We start from the raw sequence: 9,244 nt of genomic DNA, 5'->3' as shown, positions 1-9,244 counted from the left end.
CAAAATATACATTAATTTATTGCTTTGTGATATTGTGACGAAAAGCGCCTCATTTTTGTCATGGCAGCATGAATTCTTTATAATTCATTTTAATTCAATCCGTGATGGTTGCACGAAAGGGTTGGGGGTAGGAGTAGGGTTAGTAATGGTGAGTTAAAAAAACCCCATCACAAAAATTTGACTCATTTCATGACAGGAACATGAAAAAAGTGAGTTTGGGCTGGCATCAACACTATGTGTTGATGAGTAGATCAATCGCACAATCTTCACAGCCATTTCACATTTGTTGCACGACTATGATGCGTGAAATATTTTTTGAGCATTTCAAAATTCTCTTTGCATACTTGCATACGGCAGCACACAGCTCACGTTCAATCTGCACTGGTTCATAGTGGGTTAACTCACCAGTATGACACACTGTGTACAGGTGCGTGAATCAAAGTCGTGCAAGTGTCAGGGGGCGTTTAGTGTACGCTGTCCCAGCGTGCATCTTGCATCCTGCTGGGTTTCTAATAATGGATTGGTCATTGGATGACAGGCCATTTATTTTCTTGGCCTCTGTGTCTCTGGTGTATCTCTTTACCCAAGTAGCCATAGCTGTAAACCTTTGTTTGGCAGATTCTAGGTCCTCAGTTATGGTCATCTTGTTGTACTTCTTATCCATTCAGGACCTGTCTCTCATGATGCCTTTCTGTACCTCTGTTAGTTAGCTAACATCCTTCTTGGCTTTCCAGGTTTGGGGGGTAGTCTTCATCTTATACCGAAGTGTCAAGGATTACTGTGGCAGTGGCATTTATGAGCTCATTGGTTTCTGGTTTCTCCCAGTGTTTTCATGGGTTCCCTCCGGTTGCTTCTTCCCACATCCAAAAATATACAGATTAGATGAACTGGAAATTTGAAGCTGGTGTGAATGTGTTTGTCTGTCTACACGTGGCTTGTAATAGACTGGAGTCCTGTCCAGGGTGTACCCTATGACTTCTGGAATAGGCTCCAGCACCCCCGTGACCCTTAATTGCAGTAAGTGGATATAGAAGATGGATGGGATGGTCCCACTGTTCAGTTGTCCATATCTGTAGTCAAACCTCAAAGTCCTGGCTGAAGTTATTAATATTAAATTAAAAACTAAACTCTGACAGGTCAACAAAATATAGTCAGACCTTCATCCAAAACCTGGCACTGGACCCAGACGCCTTATCCTTATTTTCCAAAACAATTACTAAATTACATTTGAGGTGCTCTGTTCTTCAGGTCTTATCAATTGCTTCTCCTTATTTTGCTCCATCGCTCACTCTCTTGTTAGTTCCAGGTAATTGCCCAAACACTGTTGCTCTCACTCCCTTTGAATTTAAATGACCCCCCCCCCCCCCAACATAGTGGTGAATGACTGAACATTATCCAGCTGACACACACACACACATATGCTATAAAAATATGATGCACAGCATTAGAATTTTCCACTTTGCAATGATATTCCAGATGTGCACCTTTACAGGTGATTGCCTTCAGAGTGAACAGTAAAAAATTATGGACACGGAGCAACAAAAGTTCACAGCACCCGGGCTTATGGTGCACTGTACATGTACAGCATCGGTTTACATGACTGTTGCTGAAGTTGTGCAAGTCATTTGATGGTGCAAGTTCCTCTCCTGCTTTGGGTCGCTTATCCCCAAAACTGCAATTTACCAACACACACAAACACAACGCTCCCTTCACCTGGTCTCTAAATCCCAGATGTCTTCTAAAGAAAGTGTGGACTGATTAAAGTCAGAGTTTTATGGGGAGCTGTGGAAAATATGACAATATAAATAAATAAAACCAGAGTGTCTTCCCCTCCAGGCAACAGCTGTTTATATGATAATCAGCACTGTGCTAATTTGCATTTAATTCTATTTTAAAAAATGACTTCTGAAAACAGAGAAGTCAAGAATAGAAAAAAATAATGTACAAGAACAAAGCACGCTGTTGGAAGAAAAGCAAACAGATGGTTATCTTTTAGCTTTTACTGCCCGTCATCAGGTAGTTACCATTTGGTTTAATGTTGGAGGGTGACACACTTCACAGTAAGAGCTGCACCATGAACACGTCAAACACAGTCCATGCAGTATAGACACGGTATTCTGCAAAATACCTTCATGTTTCTGGGCAAATATAAACGTTTTTTCTCATCATTATTGTCAGAAAAACACCACATTTATAATTTCAAAAGCTACTTCTCACAAAGAAAAGAAAGTAACAAATATTTTCAGATTAAAAAAAAAAGCTTATTTTCTCAGTTTAGAGTGCAATGCATCAGTTCTGCAAAGACAACAACATGATAAACAAAGAATAATGAATGGATTAACATGATCTTGGAATTCCATGCTTCACCTAAAACAAATGAGTTTTAAAGGTCTTTCTTGTTTAAAACTCCTAACTAAATTATTTGTTCAACCTTTCCATTATTTTGCAACATGAATCTTGATCGAAATATACTGTGTCTAATGTTTGCCCATTGTATTGCAGGGCCACCACATATGGCCAGACAAACTGGTTCACACACATACACCAACATTTACTTTAGAGTCACCAATTCATCTCACCGACATGTGTCTGGAAGTGGGAGGAAGCCAGAGCACCTGAACACAGTAAATATGGTCCCATTCTGACCAGAATAGGACCATATGTACACTGGCAGTGTTAATTTAACACGGTCAGTGTTAGTTTTACACTGGTGATTTTATTGTGAAGGAAACCAACACAAACTCTGGAAGAACATACAAACTCCACACAAAGCACCAGGTTGGAAGTGAACCTGGGGCCTTCTGGCTGTGAGGCATCAGTGCTAACCACGAAGCCACCATGCAGCCCGGTGACAATTTTCTTTCATTCACTTTCAGCCACTTGTCCAGGTCACGGTGTGTGTGAACAGACCAAGCAACTCACCCCACACTTCCGTATACTGAACCAAGTTATGTAAATCTTCCTGGTGTTTGTAAATCAGCTGGGAAATGTAATCTCTGTAGTGTATCCTGAGTCTTCCTTGGGAGTCCTCCCAGTTGGACGTACCTGGAAGACCTCCCGAGGGAGACGGCCTGGAGGCATCTTCACCAGGTGCCCAAACCATCTCACCTAGCACCTTGTGATATTAAGAAGCAGCGGCTCTACGCCAAGTCTCTCCCAGATAGTCAAGCTTCCCACCCTGGCCAGGAGTGTCAGCTCATATCCCTGGATTGCCACCTTATTGGGCTGGAGGGGTTTATGTGCTCCAGCGATCCTGGGAGCTATGTAGTTTGGAGCATTATCTCCTAGCAGGGCCACTCTTGGCAAATTGGTCCTAGGTGAGGAGACAGATGAAGGGCGAACCATCTGACCCATTATGATAGATACCACTAGGGATGGAGTCATCTCAGATAGATTGGGGATATCAGGGCCACTCCCTGGTGCCAGGCCTAGGGAAGTGGGGGTGGGGTGGATGGGTCTGCAACCTTGAAACTTGGTCAGACTCAGCACAAAGAAACAACATGGTGTCATCTCCATGTGGGATCACCACCCACAAGGAGTCTGTAGAGTGTCTGGTGTGCTCCTTTTCTGTCAGTGGATAGGAACAAATGTCCACACAGACTGACACTTCAGTTTTAATTTCAATTTCAATTTATTTTCATTTATATAGTGCCATATCACAACAGAGTTGCCTCAAGGCTCTTCACACAGGTAAGGTCTAACCTTACTAACCCCCAGAGCAGTAGTGATAAGGAAAAACTCCCTCTGAGTAAGAAACCTCAAGCAGACCAGACTCAAAAGGGTGACCCTCTGCTTGGGCCATGCTACAAACATAAATTACAGAACAATTCCCGAAAGGAATATACAGGAAATCCTGTTGATGCACAGGACAGGAGTGTCTCCAGCACAAATAACACACCCATCTCTGGATGGAGCTACACCTTAAACAGACAGAAAAAAACAGAATCAGGGATCAGAAAGACAAGAAATGCAGTATAATTTGCCAGCATTAATCAACAAGACAATCAGGAAATACTAAGGTGATCGCCGGCCACTAGCCCTAAGCTTCACTAAAAGACCCAGAATTTAGGTAAAGTTGAGGCAGTGGCCTGCTCCGTTTCTTACTAAAATGAATTAATAGTAAAAAGTTTAGAACTATACTATGCCAGTATGCTAGCCATACGAAAGGGAAAATAAGTGCATCTTAAGTCTGGACTTGAGAGTCTCCACAGAATCTGACTGTTTCAGAACAGGGGCAGAACAGGGCACAATAAGAGAAAGCTCTATGACTCGCAGACTTCTTATTCACCCTGGGGGCACAAAGTAGTCCTGCACCCTGAGAACGCAAAGCATGGGCCGGTACGTAAGGATTAATTGGGTCAGCTAGGTGGGGAGGTGCCAGTCCATGACCAGTTTTATAGACTAGTAACACAACCTTAAAATCTGATCGAAATATACTGTGTCTAATGTTTGCCCATTGCAGTCTGCATTCATTAATGCGAGCATCGGTTTTTTACCCCTCTGGGGTCCGAGGGCATTTTTTGGACAGTTCACTCGCCTGGCATAAATGTTTTATTATTGCTGTTAACAGCTCTCCCTGCATCCCACAATCATTTTATGTACTTATGTACTGTGCTTTCAGAATATATATGTTTTTGTTGTGTTTTATAATTGTAATAAAGGTTTACAATTAAAAATAGGCAAGGAAAAAATAAAGCGAAAAATAATTTTCCAAACACATTTATTCAAAACACACAGCAAACTATAATAAACAACAGTTTTGACACTTTATAAAGGTAATTTGAGGTCTTGTGTGAAAGACTGTACAACAAAAAGGTTCAAACAATAAACACAAATGCACATTTTGAACAATATATACAAAATGGTCTATGTGTTTTGTTGTCCATTGATATGGTAAACAGTGCTTTATGCAGAGAAAGCAACAGAGTTATCCAGTAACATTCACATGCAAACTGTTTGAGCATGTGAGATTGTCATCAGAGGCTCTCCGTCTGCTTTCAGTGATCGCTGTGCGTAATGGCACAGGGCGCCCTGAGTATGTACTAATAGTATTTACTCATTGGAGCACCCAGGGGGCTATTCAAACGGGCCAACTAGTAACACATCACTCCTGAAAATGATCTTTGGCTTTTCACGTGAGGTAAATCTGCCCTACGATTGGATTTTGGAAAACCATGTGACGGTGAACCAATTCCGATTGGACACTTATATTGTGCATGTCATCACACAGCTTCTATGAGGAATACAAAGATGGCCAATGGCTGGCTCGAACGTCCGCGGAGTTAACTTTTCAGAAAAAAAAGAGTAAGTTTCTATCTCATATCATTAAAAAGTTATTTATAATTTAGTAAAGCTTGGGCTTAGCCATCGTATACGATGGCGTTGGCCCCAGAGGGTTAAATACACATTCTGTTGACCTCATTCAAACCATGTCTGATCTGCTTCTGTTTCAGGCCTAATCTTTTAAAATACAGTCTTGAAGTGGTGAAGTAAAGCCTTGAAGGTAGAGCAGGTAGATCAGTGGGAGACGTTGCGGGTCTACCAACATGTTGACCTGGCTTCAATTACCCATCACATTACCTGTCTGTGTCCTTGGACAAGGCACTTCATCTGCATTTTCCCTGTCCACCTGGCTGTACACGAGTACCAGCTTTTACTGGAGAAGAGACCTGCATCAGACGAGTGTCCCTTCCGGGGGGAGTTATAGACTCTCTTCTGCTTCATATGATAGAATCAAGCCATAAGCACCAGTGGGATTCCTGAAGGAAAAGACAAGTGGTTTCAGTTATTCAGCTCTGATAATGTCATGTTTGATACATTTTCATAACAGTACCCAAATGATTTCAGACTTCACTGGTGTACATTAATAATAATATAGTGCATATGTTTGAGCTGCAATAATTAATCAGTTAAACATTTATTACTGTTAGTACTATGGAGGTAAGCACCTGGTGCACCTGAAGCAGAAGAGAGTTTACACCATTCCCCCAGACAAGATGCCAGTCCAATAGAGGTTACTTCCCCAGTCAAGACTCTAAATGAAATCAACAACTATATTGATCATTATTAAGGGTCCATTCACACTACGAGGCCAGCAGAGGGGAACGGAGCAGTAACGGCACACTAGTGGGGGTGACGTAGTGGTAGCAGAGCTCAACTCTTGTCAGTGTTTCAGCATTAATCTCCCTTCCAAGCATGCTCAGGAGCAGGACTCATTAGACGTGAATATAAACTCAGTGATGCATCGATGCACTCCAGAGAAGACAACATATTTTCATAGTCAACATTTTTAATTTGGACTGTGTCATTTCAGCCCTTATCTCAACATCTACAACGCTGCTACAGAACTGCATGTAGAAAGATCCATCAAATTTCTGAACCCACTTATTCCACTTAAGGGTCACATGGGTGCAAGAGCCTAACATGGTTGCAAGAGCTTAACCCATTAGCCAAGAGGCAGGGTACACCCAGAACAGGCCGCAAGTCGATCAGTGTATTGCAGGGCCACCACATATGGCCAGACAAACTGGTTCACACACATACACCAACATTTACTTTAGAGTCACCAATTCATCTCACCGACATGTGTCTGGAAGTGGGAGGAAGCCAGAGCACCTGAACACAGTAAATATGGTCCCATTCTGACCAGAATAGGACCATATGTACACTGGCAGTGTTAATTTAACACGGTCAGTGTTAGTTTTACACTGGTGATTTTATTGTGAAGGAAACCAACACAAACTCTGGAAGAACATACAAACTCCACACAAAGCACCAGGTTGGAAGTGAACCTGGGGCCTTCTGGCTGTGAGGCATCAGTGCTAACCACGAAGCCACCATGCAGCCCGGTGACAATTTTCTTTCATTCACTTTCAGCCACTTGTCCAGTTCACGGTGTGTGTGAACAGACCAAGCAACTCACCCCACACTTCCGTATACTGAACCAAGTTATGTAAATCTTCCTGGTGTTTGTAAATCAGCTGGGAAATGTAATCTCTCTAGTGTATCCTGAGTCTTCCTTGGGACTCCTCCCAGTTGGACGTACCTGGAAGACCTCCCGAGGGAGACGGCCTGGAGGCATCTTCACCAGGTGCCCAAACCATCTCACCTAGCACCTTGTGATATTAAGAAGCAGCGGCTCTACTCCAAGTCTCTCCCAGATAGTCAAGCTTCCCACCCTGGCCAGGAGTGTCAGCTCATATCCCTGGATTGCCACCTTATTGGGCTGGAGGGGTTTATGTGCTCCAGCGATCCTGGGAGCTATGTAGTTTGGAGCATTATCTCCTAGCAGGGCCACTCTTGGCAGATTGGTCCTAGGTGAGGAGACAGATGAAGGGCGAACCATCTGACCCATTATGATAGATACCACTAGGGATGGAGTCATCTCAGATAGATTGGGGATATCAGGGCCACTCCCTGGTGCCAGGCCTAGGGAAGTGGGGGTGGGGTGGATGGGTCTGCAACCTTGAAACTTGGTCAGACTCAGCACGAAGAAACAACATGGTGTCATCTCCATGTGGGATCACCACCCACAAGGAGTCTGTAGAGTGTCTGGTGTGCTCCTTTTCTGTCAGTGGATAGGAACAAATGTCCACACAGACTGACACTTCAATTTTAATTTCAATTTCAATTTATTTTCATTTATATAGTGCCATATCACAACAGAGTTGCCTCAAGGCTCTTCACACAGGTAAGGTCTAACCTTACTAACCCCCAGAGCAGTAGTGATAAGGAAAAACTCCCTCTGAGTAAGAAACCTCAAGCAGACCAGACTCAAAAGGGTGACCCTCTGCTTGGGCCATGCTACAAACATAAATTACAGAACAATTCCCGAAAGGAATATACAGGAAATCCTGTTGATGCACAGGACAGGAGTGTCTCCAGCACAAATAACACACCCATCTCTGGATGGAGCTACACCTTAAACAGACAGAAAAAAACAGAATCAGGGATCAGAAAGACAAGAAATGCAGTATAATTTGCCAGCATTAATCAACAAGACAATCAGGAAATACTAAGGTGATCGCCGGCCACTAGCCCTAAGCTTCACTAAAAGACCCAGAATTTAGGTAAAGTTGAGGCAGTGGCCTGCTCCGTTTCTTACTAAAATGAATTAATAGTAAAAAGCTTAGAACTATACTATGCCAGTATGCTAGCCATATGAAAGGGAAAATAAGTGCATCTTAAGTCTGGACTTGAGAGTCTCCACAGAATCTGACTGTTTCAGAACAGGGGCAGAACAGGGCACAATAAGAGAAAGCTCTATGACTCGCAGACTTCTTATTCACCCTGGGGGCACAAAGTAGTCCTGCACCCTGAGAACGCAAAGCATGGGCCGGTACGTAAGGATTAATTGGGTCAGCTAGGTGGGGAGGTGCCAGTCCATGACCAGTTTTATAGACTAGTAACACAACCTTAAAATCTGATCTCACTAGGACAGGAAGCCAGTTAAGGGATGCCAAAATAGATGTAATGTGGTCGAACTTTCTGCTTCGTGTTAAAAGTCTGGCGGCAGCATTTTGCACAGTTGGACAGCCCTAATGCTGTACTGCAGTAAACCAGAAAATAGAACATTGCAATAGTGCAATCTAGAAGAGACAAATGCATGGATCAAGGTCTCAGCATCAGCCATAGACAGGATGGGATGAATCTTCACTATATTTCGCAGGTGGAAGAAAGCAGTCCTCATACTTTTTTCTAATGTGGAGGTCAAAGGACAGTGTAGGATCAAAAATTACCCCAAGGTTCCTCACTTTGTCAGTGTGATGTATGACACACGAGCCTAGGCTGAGCATTAACTGGTCAAATTGATGCTGATGTCTCACTGTACCAAGAACCACCATTTCAGTCTTATCAAAGTTTAAAAGTAGGACGTTTCTAGACATCCAACTTCTCACTGATGCAAGGGAATCTTCTAAGGTTTTTATGTGAATGAGATTACCAGCAGTTATCGGCATGTATAACTGAGTATCATCAGCATAGCAGTGAAATGTAATCACAAAATGCCGCAATATGTGCCCAAGGGGTGCTATATAAGGGGAGAAAAGCAGGGGCCTAAGACGAATCCCTGTGGAACCCCAAATTTCATGTCACCAAGGTTAGAGGTAGTGTTACTCTAGAAAACACAGTGAGATCGACTGGTCAAGTATGACGGCAACCCTGCAAGGACGTTCCCAATAATCCCAAAATGATTCTCCAGCCTCCATCCATCCATCCATCCATCCATCCATTTCCTTCCACTTCA

At 43.1% G+C, this 9,244-nt stretch overlaps 2 long non-coding RNA genes across 2 annotated transcripts in view; one reads left to right on the top strand and one right to left on the bottom strand.

Moving 5' to 3' along the window:
- Window positions 1-967: 967 nt before the first annotated feature.
- Window positions 968-9,244, top strand: part of LOC117523564 — an 18,894-nt gene continuing 10,617 nt past the window's right edge. Inside the window, exon 1 of the long non-coding RNA XR_004564541.1 lies at window positions 968-1,046. This is a non-coding gene — a long non-coding RNA (uncharacterized LOC117523564). The remainder of the gene's footprint in view (window positions 1,047-9,244) is intronic.
- LOC117523563 overlaps window positions 6,750-9,244 on the bottom strand; it is a 27,967-nt gene continuing 25,472 nt past the window's right edge. Inside the window, exon 3 of the long non-coding RNA XR_004564540.1 lies at window positions 6,750-6,821. This is a non-coding gene — a long non-coding RNA (uncharacterized LOC117523563). The remainder of the gene's footprint in view (window positions 6,822-9,244) is intronic.

The sequence above is a fragment of the Thalassophryne amazonica genome, chromosome 13, assembly GCF_902500255.1.
Source record: "Thalassophryne amazonica chromosome 13, fThaAma1.1, whole genome shotgun sequence".
Classification (NCBI taxonomy): Eukaryota; Metazoa; Chordata; class Actinopteri; order Batrachoidiformes; family Batrachoididae; genus Thalassophryne; species Thalassophryne amazonica.
This window is presented reverse-complemented; position numbering and strand designations above follow the sequence as displayed.